The following is an 8,681-nucleotide window of genomic DNA, read 5'->3' on the forward strand; positions in this document are numbered from 1 at the left end:
TGGTCAGGGATATAACCCCAGGCTCTGGGTGTCTCTAAACCTTTGACTTCCAGAAACTGGGACTGGACAACAGGGGTTGGATCACTCGATAAACTGACCTATTCTGTTCATTCCCTTTGAAGTATCTGGAACTGGCCACTGTCGGAAGACAGGATACTGGGCTAGACGGAGCATTGGTCTAACACAGTATGGCCATTCTTATGTTCTTATTAACAATAGTGTTTCTAACACCCCACAATTATCTATTGTAAGTTCTTACAAGGTTCCTATTACTGTAATAACTGAGAACTTCATTATCTAATGTATTTATCCCCACTACTCCCCTATGAAGTGGGGAAATAGCTCCATTCCTGATGGGAAACTGATACTTCTTTTTCATGCACCAAAAACCTCAACTAATGAGTGGAGGGATAAATGCCACAGCTGCTAATTCAAATGGATTTAGGGTATTAAAATAACTTTCTATTACATCCACCTCTTTTTAACAGATGGGAATTTCTTTTACACCTGACCATAGTTGTTATATCTTTCATTTACCTTGTTTAAATTTTTTTCCTTCTATTCATTCTCTGATTTTTGGCCAATTATATTAAAAAATGTAAGTGCTTAACTTTTTAAAAGTAATTAGTGATTTTTGGTACTGAAATTGAGACACTTCTCAAAGGCCTGATTTTCAGAGGATGGTAGCTCAGCATTTTCTGCAAACCTAGTGTCTCTCAAGTTGGGTGCAAAAATGTAAACACCTTCCATCCCAATCTGAGATATTTACTTGGCCCACTTACCAAAATATCTGAGCACCTCACAGTCTTTAATGGATTTATCCCTCCCAACAGCTTTTGTGAGGCAGGGAAGTGCTGTTACTCTCATTTTACTGGTGGGGAATGGTAGTACAAACTAAGTCAGTGATTCCCAACCTTTTTGGCTTGAGGGCCACAGTTATCATTTTTACAACCCTGAAGGGCCACCAGTCTCCGCCGCAGCCCCCAACCTCCTCCCCTACTACAGCCAGACGGAAGGCATCCTCACTGATCTCCAGGCCCCCTGGCTGCAGCAGGGAAACTGCACATGTCCTGTAGCCCCATGTTCTCCACCTGGGTCCCTAGGCAGTGGCTCCCTTCTGCAGCCAGGGGGATGGGAGATCAGCGCTCCCCTCCCACTTACCGCTTCCCTCCCACTGGCTGCAGAAGGGAGCTGCTGCCTAGGGACCCAGGTGGAGTACTTTGCATGCTCCCTGATACAGCCAGTGAGAAGGCAGCGCTGATCTCCCACCCCTTGGCTGCAGCAAGGAGCCTGCACTGGTCTTATAGCCCCACAGCAACGCAGTCCACCTGGGTCCTTAGGCAGCAGCTCCCTTCTGCAGCCAGTGGGAGAGAAGCGGCGGCTACTTTAAAAGACCCCACAGGCCACTTTTGGGCCCCGGGCCATGGTTTGGAAACCACTGGACTAAGTGATTTGTCCAGTGTCAGACAGGAAGTCTGTGGTGAAGCAAAGATCTCCCAACTCTCAGGCTAGCATAGGACCATCCTTCCTCTCTCGGTAAATGTTATGTAAAACATTTATTTTAAATGCCAATTTAGTTGTGTATAGAACAACTTGAAAACTGTGGTATTGTTGAAAAATACTTGAATTTTCCCAGCTCCTACTTGAAAACAACAAACATAAGACCACAAAAAAAAAAAAAAAAAAAAATCTGACACAAAATCTTAATTCAGCTCACCCCCCAAACTGCAGAAGCTGGGTGACATCATTACCCTTCCAATAGACACAGGGTGAAATCTTGGCCCCATTTAAACATATGCCAACACTCATCAATCTCAATGGAGCCAGGATTTCACTCACAGTTCCTAAACTATAGTGAGCTCTGAATACAGATGAATCCATTAAGGAGAATTAAATGTACACTTATTAAATGAGGCTGCAACCACAAAACAACATGTGAACAACATGCATTCACAAAATGTTTCAGCCAAAAGGCTTTCGCAAGATATATTCCAGAAGCAACAAGTTGATTAAAATCAGCTTCCTGTTCTCCTGCCATTTATATTCACTATTTCCTAATTAATTTGCAATAGGCATAGTTACTTATGGTTTGATTCAAAACCCACTGAAGTCAGTGGGAACCTTCCCCTTGACCTCTTGATGACCCCAACCTTTTTATGCGTTTCTTCGGTTTTTTGGCTGCCATTTCTCTCCATTTTCATTAACTAAAATAGCATTTACATAATACTTTTCAGTGAAAAGTCATTATCAATATTATATTTCCTACATTTAAACATTTAAAACAGGAATCTTCTCTACAATCCCCTTCATTCCTGCTACATAATGGGTCACTCATTCTTTTGGTCTGTCAAATTCTTAGTTATCAGTTGGAGTTCCCCATACTGACTGGCAAATATAGGCCCTGAAACTGCAAATGCTTACACATGGGACTACTAACATGTCTAAATGCATGTCTAAATGCAAAAACCTTTTTCAGCTAGAATAAAAATGAACAAGCCAGTATGAAGGCACTTGCGTATTACAGTTCTGAGCACAGGCTAGGATTACAGATAAACAAGTGAAGCAGGTAGAGAGATAGGATAGCAGTAGACCCTTGAAAATATCAGTGCCACAGCATCACTCAAAGGATTAAATGACAAATCCTCCTCTACATCCAAAGAAGACCTTGAAAGCAGCAGAACTGACACTGCTCCTGTGGACAGCTAAGGGAGGACACACAGAATTCAGGAAGCCTACACAACAAGAATTTTGTTTATAAATGTTATCCCATTTTAAAAACTTTACAATTTATAAATTCAAACCAAACATGGCAGATTTCAGTGCTCCAGGTGAAAGCTTTGGAAAGCTGGAAGTGTATGAACACAAGGGAGTAATATGGGAACTGATTTGCGACTGAAGGGCCAGATCACGTTCCCCTCCTCTTTCCTGGCCTCAGCTCATACTGAATAGTATCTTACTCCTTGAGTAGTCTCATTTAAAACAACAAGGCTATTCCTGAAGTAAGGGCTCTCACTGAAGTAAGTACTCAGTGAAAGTAAAGGGCTCACAGCCTTCTGGTCCTTAAAGGAGAGATTTTAAAAGTCTTTTCTTTTTAAATGAAGAAGGGAAATTTGTGTCCTTTCTTGCTTCTCTTTAAGGTATAAAGCCCTAGAAGGAATGTAGGGAGGAAGGTTCCTGCTTGCTTTCTGCAACAGAAATGTAGGTCTCATCCACCCTGTTTTTCCTGAAAAATTCTATGGACAACCACAGAATTAGTGGGATATGACATAATCAGTTTCCATTGCATGAGATCTATGAAGTGAAAGAGGAAGTAATTTTTTATTCAGATTGTTTAAAAAAACAGTTTGCTTTTGTCCATATCCTTTTCACTCAAAATGCCCAAATTTTGGAAAGATTTTCTTCCCCCTTTCATTTATGGGCTGAAAAAGCTCAGAATCCATATCTGAGACTTCCAGCCAGTCTTCCAGAAAAACTAAGGAACATCAGACTTGACATTGCTGATAGTTCTAAAGTAAAAATAAACAGGAAAAAAAAAAGCTTTAAAAGGTAGGCCTTCTTTGTACAGCAAAAGAATCAAAGATGCACAAACCCAATTTGTTTGTTTGCATTTTATTTTCTTCTTCTCATCCCAAAGCAGCTTTGCAGACACAGGGAGCCGCACAGCATCTCCATTCATTTTTATCTATGGCTTGTTCCTTCATTAACACCAGCCTGATCAAGTCTCTGCATTCAATGTGCCACCACCTAGTCAGTGGTTGGTCTCTAGGTCTGATTGACCTTGGTTGTGTGTGCATTATTTTCTTTGGAATTCTATCATCTGTTTGTCTTTTGCAGTGTCCCCACCATCATAATATTTTCTATTGCAGTCAATCCTGTAGCTTGTTAGATCCCCTTCTAATGTCTTCATTTGTCAGAAAATCATGCCACTTTATATCTGCCAGCTTGTGAAAAACTCTAGTGCCTCCAGCCTTCTGATGTCTGTATTTTTATTTTAGCTCAACTTTAACTCTAGAAGCTAGTGCTGGAGCCCACTAAATACTGGTTTATGATGCTATCACGAAGCTATATCCCTAAAAGAATGAATACATCTTAAAGCACATGATAATAAAATTAGCAAGGGTAACACCTATTTTATTGCACTGCAGCATGACTGGTTCTGTTCTTCACAATTAAAACAACTATTTGTTCAGAGTTATTTATAAATCTACACCTTGATTAAAGAAAAATAAAAATAAATAACTTCCTGAGGACTGAAACTCACCATTCTCAGAGAATTTCTTTTGCCACCTTTTCAAAGAATCTACCTGCAGTCAAAGCTCTTATCATGCACGTATCCAAATCTGAATTCCATTATTTGTCTTTCACTCCTATAGACCCAATCTAAGTTTTGTTGAGTTCAACAGGAGTTGAATCAGGCCCTAACTCAGCAGAAGGCAGTTCAAAAGGATGCTCAAAACTCCTGTAGGGAAAGAGTCTTTGTGCAATGACTGGTTTTGGCACAGGTGCTGGAACTATAAGTGCTGGGGGTGCAGCATGTATTCCATCATATACAGGGTTTACAGTTTTGTTCAATGGCTTTCAGCACCCCCACTATAAAAATTGTTCCAGAACCTCTGGGTTTTGGGGAGGAAGCATTAGTCTGAATTGTTACAGGTCCTGTCTGCCACTGGGCTATGCTCTCTCCACAGATTCCCCAATAGGAAAAAGAGTATGAATACTTCTTTTGAAGGGCCTGTGTGGTGTCCTGTAAGACGGGGGTCTCAAGGGGCAGGGCAAGAGTTTTCAAAGCAAAATATGTGGTGTGTCAGGAAGCTGCCAGGTCAAAGTTTCAAATCCCAGCTGCCTAGGTTCTGAATCATGATTCACTCAAGAGCTCCATTGTATGAGAAAAACTACAGAAAGAAGCCAAATAGTGGGGATGGGAGGTCTGGAAAAGTCTGAGGGAATGAAATGTCACTTTTCTTCCATCAAAAATCTCCAGAAAAAAATAGGCTGCTGTTGCTTGATAAAGAGAGAAATAACCGGTGTCCCTAAACCTCTGACTGCCAGAAACCAGGACTGGATGACAGGGGATGGATCACTTGATAAATCGCCCCATTCTGTTCATTCCCTTTGAAGCATTTAGCATGGGCCACTTGGATACATGGAGCATTGATCTGACCCAGCGTGGCCATTCTTCTGCTTTCAATGGGAGCTGAAAACACTCAGCACAGCAGCACCTCTCAGAATCAGGGAGTCCTCTTTTTAGATGCTTTTCAAGAACAAGCAAGCCCAAACGTTTATTTGCAGAGTGTAATATGACCACTTACTCCACCCTTACACATTGGTTCAGATGCAGGGAGAGAGGTAGCTGCAGGGAGCCAATTGTGGCCTGGTTCAGGACTGCCTGGACCTGGAGTAAGTGCTCTAATGCAGCTAGCTCTAGTGAAGGATCATGCCTAGTTAAGCACAGCCCACACCCACTCCTCTTCTCTTTCAACTGGGTAGGGTAAGTGCAGAGAGCATAGGAAACAATTATGCTAACAAAGATTCTCACAGCATTGTCAACTCTCATGGTTTTACATGGGTTTCATGATACTTGTTTTTCATAAAGCCTTGGGGTCAGGTGTCAGGTGATTATGGGAGAATCTCAGCTTTCATTTAAAAAAAAAAAAGTTTCTCACCCTTGTGCTTGTGCAGAAAAGTTTGAAAACATGAACACTAAAAGGATAAAAACCAGAAGACAAAAAAGACCCCAAATGTATTATTTTTAAAACCTCATGATTGTTGAGCCAATCACAATTTTAGGAGGTCTGACTCATGATTGTTGAAAGACTGGGCATGACAATATTGTTTATTTTACATGTGAGGGTTTCTCTGCTGGGAATATCTGGCTGGTTTAAGGCCATTTTTCTATTTACACAGCTTACAAATAGCATAAAATAGTCTTACTAGACTGGAGAGTCTGCTCCCTTTGTATATTCATTATACACTGAAATGAATATCCAAAGCATTTAGTTGGAAGAACACTGAATACTTTTGGTAAACTTTAGATTCTTTTTCTCCCTTTCTTCTTCTGAGAAGTCAGTTCCTCATTGTTATGGTTTTATTAAAACATATTCGTAGCTGTTGCAACAATTAATACAGTCACTTTAACCTGTATGTCTGTGCTAAAAATCAAACTGACTCAGATACAAAACAAAAACATAAAATGATGAGGAGTTTTCCTACATGCTGTGCTTATCAAGTAAATGAAAATTCAAAAGACCGAAAACACTTTGAACTAGGTGAAAACATTTTCATGTCATTTTCTTCTATGCAATTTGTGTCTTCAAAATTTCACTTTTCACAAAGATTGAGTGCCCAAATGTGGAGGTACAGTTTTTGCAATGTGGCATATGAAATCTATTTTAGCTTGATATTTTTCGCATCCAAAATTTGGTGCTATAATACAATGACAACCATATCTGGCAAATGCATTTTTGAAGAGAGAACAGAAAAGCAACATAAATAAGCACACACATTTACTATAAAATGCTGGAAAGCACAATTTTTACTCCTTTATCTCCAATTTCACCAAAAATGGATTTCAGGTGCAAAACAGGATAGGTCTGAGGTCAATGTAAAATTACTATGAAGTATTAAAAGTGAATTGGACAAGGAGTTCCAGAATTATGACTTTCTAAAAAATAAGTGATAATTCCCTCCCCCCCGCCAATTTCATAGCAGAAAAACAGAGAGCTGGAAAGAAATAAAACATTATTTACTCTCAGTATTATGACACTTGCCCCCATTTAACAGTCTCTCTTACAGAATCATAGAAATGTAGGACTCAAAGGTACCCTCAATAGGTCATCTAATCCAGTCCCCTGCACTGAAGCAGGACTAGGTATTATCTAAACCAGAGCCATCACTTTAATGTTGCAACAAGTGAAGAAACAATAAGAGATTGGAATAAATCCAGCAGCAGTGGTGCTGTGACTAAGGCGAAAAGAGACTGGGGCAAAATGTCACAACAGCGAGAAGCAGAAGGAAAGGAGAGTAACACAGGAGGAAAAGTGATGCTTTGAACTGGTGAATTAGAGTGTGCAGAAAATAGTATATAGATGGAGAGAATGACCCAGTGAGACCCTGGACTCACGTGATGACACGTGATGACATAGAAATCTCTGGCTGTTCTGGTTGCAAAGAAAAACCTGAAAATATTACCTGCACTTAACCAATACAGAGACATCTGCCTGAGCCTGCAGATAACCTAAAACAGGGGTCTGAGAGGGGTGAATCATTTTAGAAGGGTGTTAACTCCACTGCTTTAGAGGGCCCTGCCAATGGCACCCCAGCAGAGGAGTCTATCTGGCAGCAGCAGCAGAGCACAGTGCATCCAACCCATCTACTCAGTCAAACATACCCTGCTTCTCTAGGTGTGAAGTGGGAACCTCTGCTGCCATTCCTGTTGGGAGAAGGTGACCCCATGCTGCTGCACCTGCTTCTTTAGATGGGATGGAAGCCCGTCACAGCTACTCCAAATGGTGGGGGAGGGCCAGGGCCTGGCTTCCAATGAAAATCTCCCTCACTTAGCAGGGTCCCAGACACTTTGCAAACATACAGTAGGAATTCCTTTGGCTACTGCCTAATGTCAGTCACGTGTAGGGTGGAAAAGAGCAGATGTCAATCCAATTAAAGTTACTGGAAGAATTTTGCAGAGGCAGAAAGTAATACCCCAACAGGAATTTAGACAAAAACATCCTTAGAGTTAACACCCTTAACTTTTGCCAAAAAAAGTGCCATGGGATTATCACACTGCCTTGGGTGATGAGGAAATGGAAGATGGCAAAGAATAATAGTAATACCTGGTTCTTAAATAGCAATTTTCATCAGTCAACCTCAAAGCACTTTACAAAGGAGGTCAGTACCGTATCCCCATTTTTACAGATAGCGAAACTGCAGCACAGACTCACCCAGCAGGCCTGTAGCAGAACTGGCAGTAGAACTCGCGTCTCCTGAGTCAACAAGTCTTGTTTCCTGTCTTGGGGAGCAACACACAGTGTGTGTGTGACTTTAATTGGAAAATACCACTACAGCATATAGACTCATAGAAATGTAGGGCTGGAAGGGACATTGAGAGGTCATCTAGAACACACACATACGTTCTGAGGTAGGACTGAGTAAACCTAGACTTTCCCTGATAGTGTTTTTCTAACTGTTCTTAAAAACCTCCAGTGATGGAGATTCTACAACCTCTCTTGGAAGCCTACTCCAGAGCATAACTAGCCTTATAGTTACAAAGCTTTTCCTAATATGTAACCTAAATCTCCCTTCCTGCAGTTTAAGGTGATTACTTCTTGTGCTACCTTCAGTGGACATAGAAAACAATTGATCCTCTTCCTCTTTATAACAGCCCTTCACATATTTGAAGACTGCGGTCAGATTCCCCCCAGTCTTTTTTTGTTTTCTCCATACTAAATAACCACAGGGTTTTTTAAACCTTTCCTTAGAGGTCAGGTTTTCTAAATTTTACCATTTTTATTGATCTCCTCTGGATTGTTTCCAATTTGTCCACATCTTTCTTTACAAGTTGTACCCATAACTGGACACAGTACTCCAGATGAGACCTCATCGGTGCTTAGGAGAATGGAACAATTACCTCCCATGTCTTACATATAATACTTCTATTAATACACCCCAGAATAATATTAGCTTTT

The sequence above is a fragment of the Emydura macquarii genome, unplaced genomic scaffold (assembly GCF_026122565.2).
Source record: "Emydura macquarii macquarii isolate MOO-44397 ecotype Brisbane River unplaced genomic scaffold, CSIRO-AGI_Emac_v2 contig_1027, whole genome shotgun sequence".
Classification (NCBI taxonomy): Eukaryota; Metazoa; Chordata; order Testudines; family Chelidae; genus Emydura; species Emydura macquarii.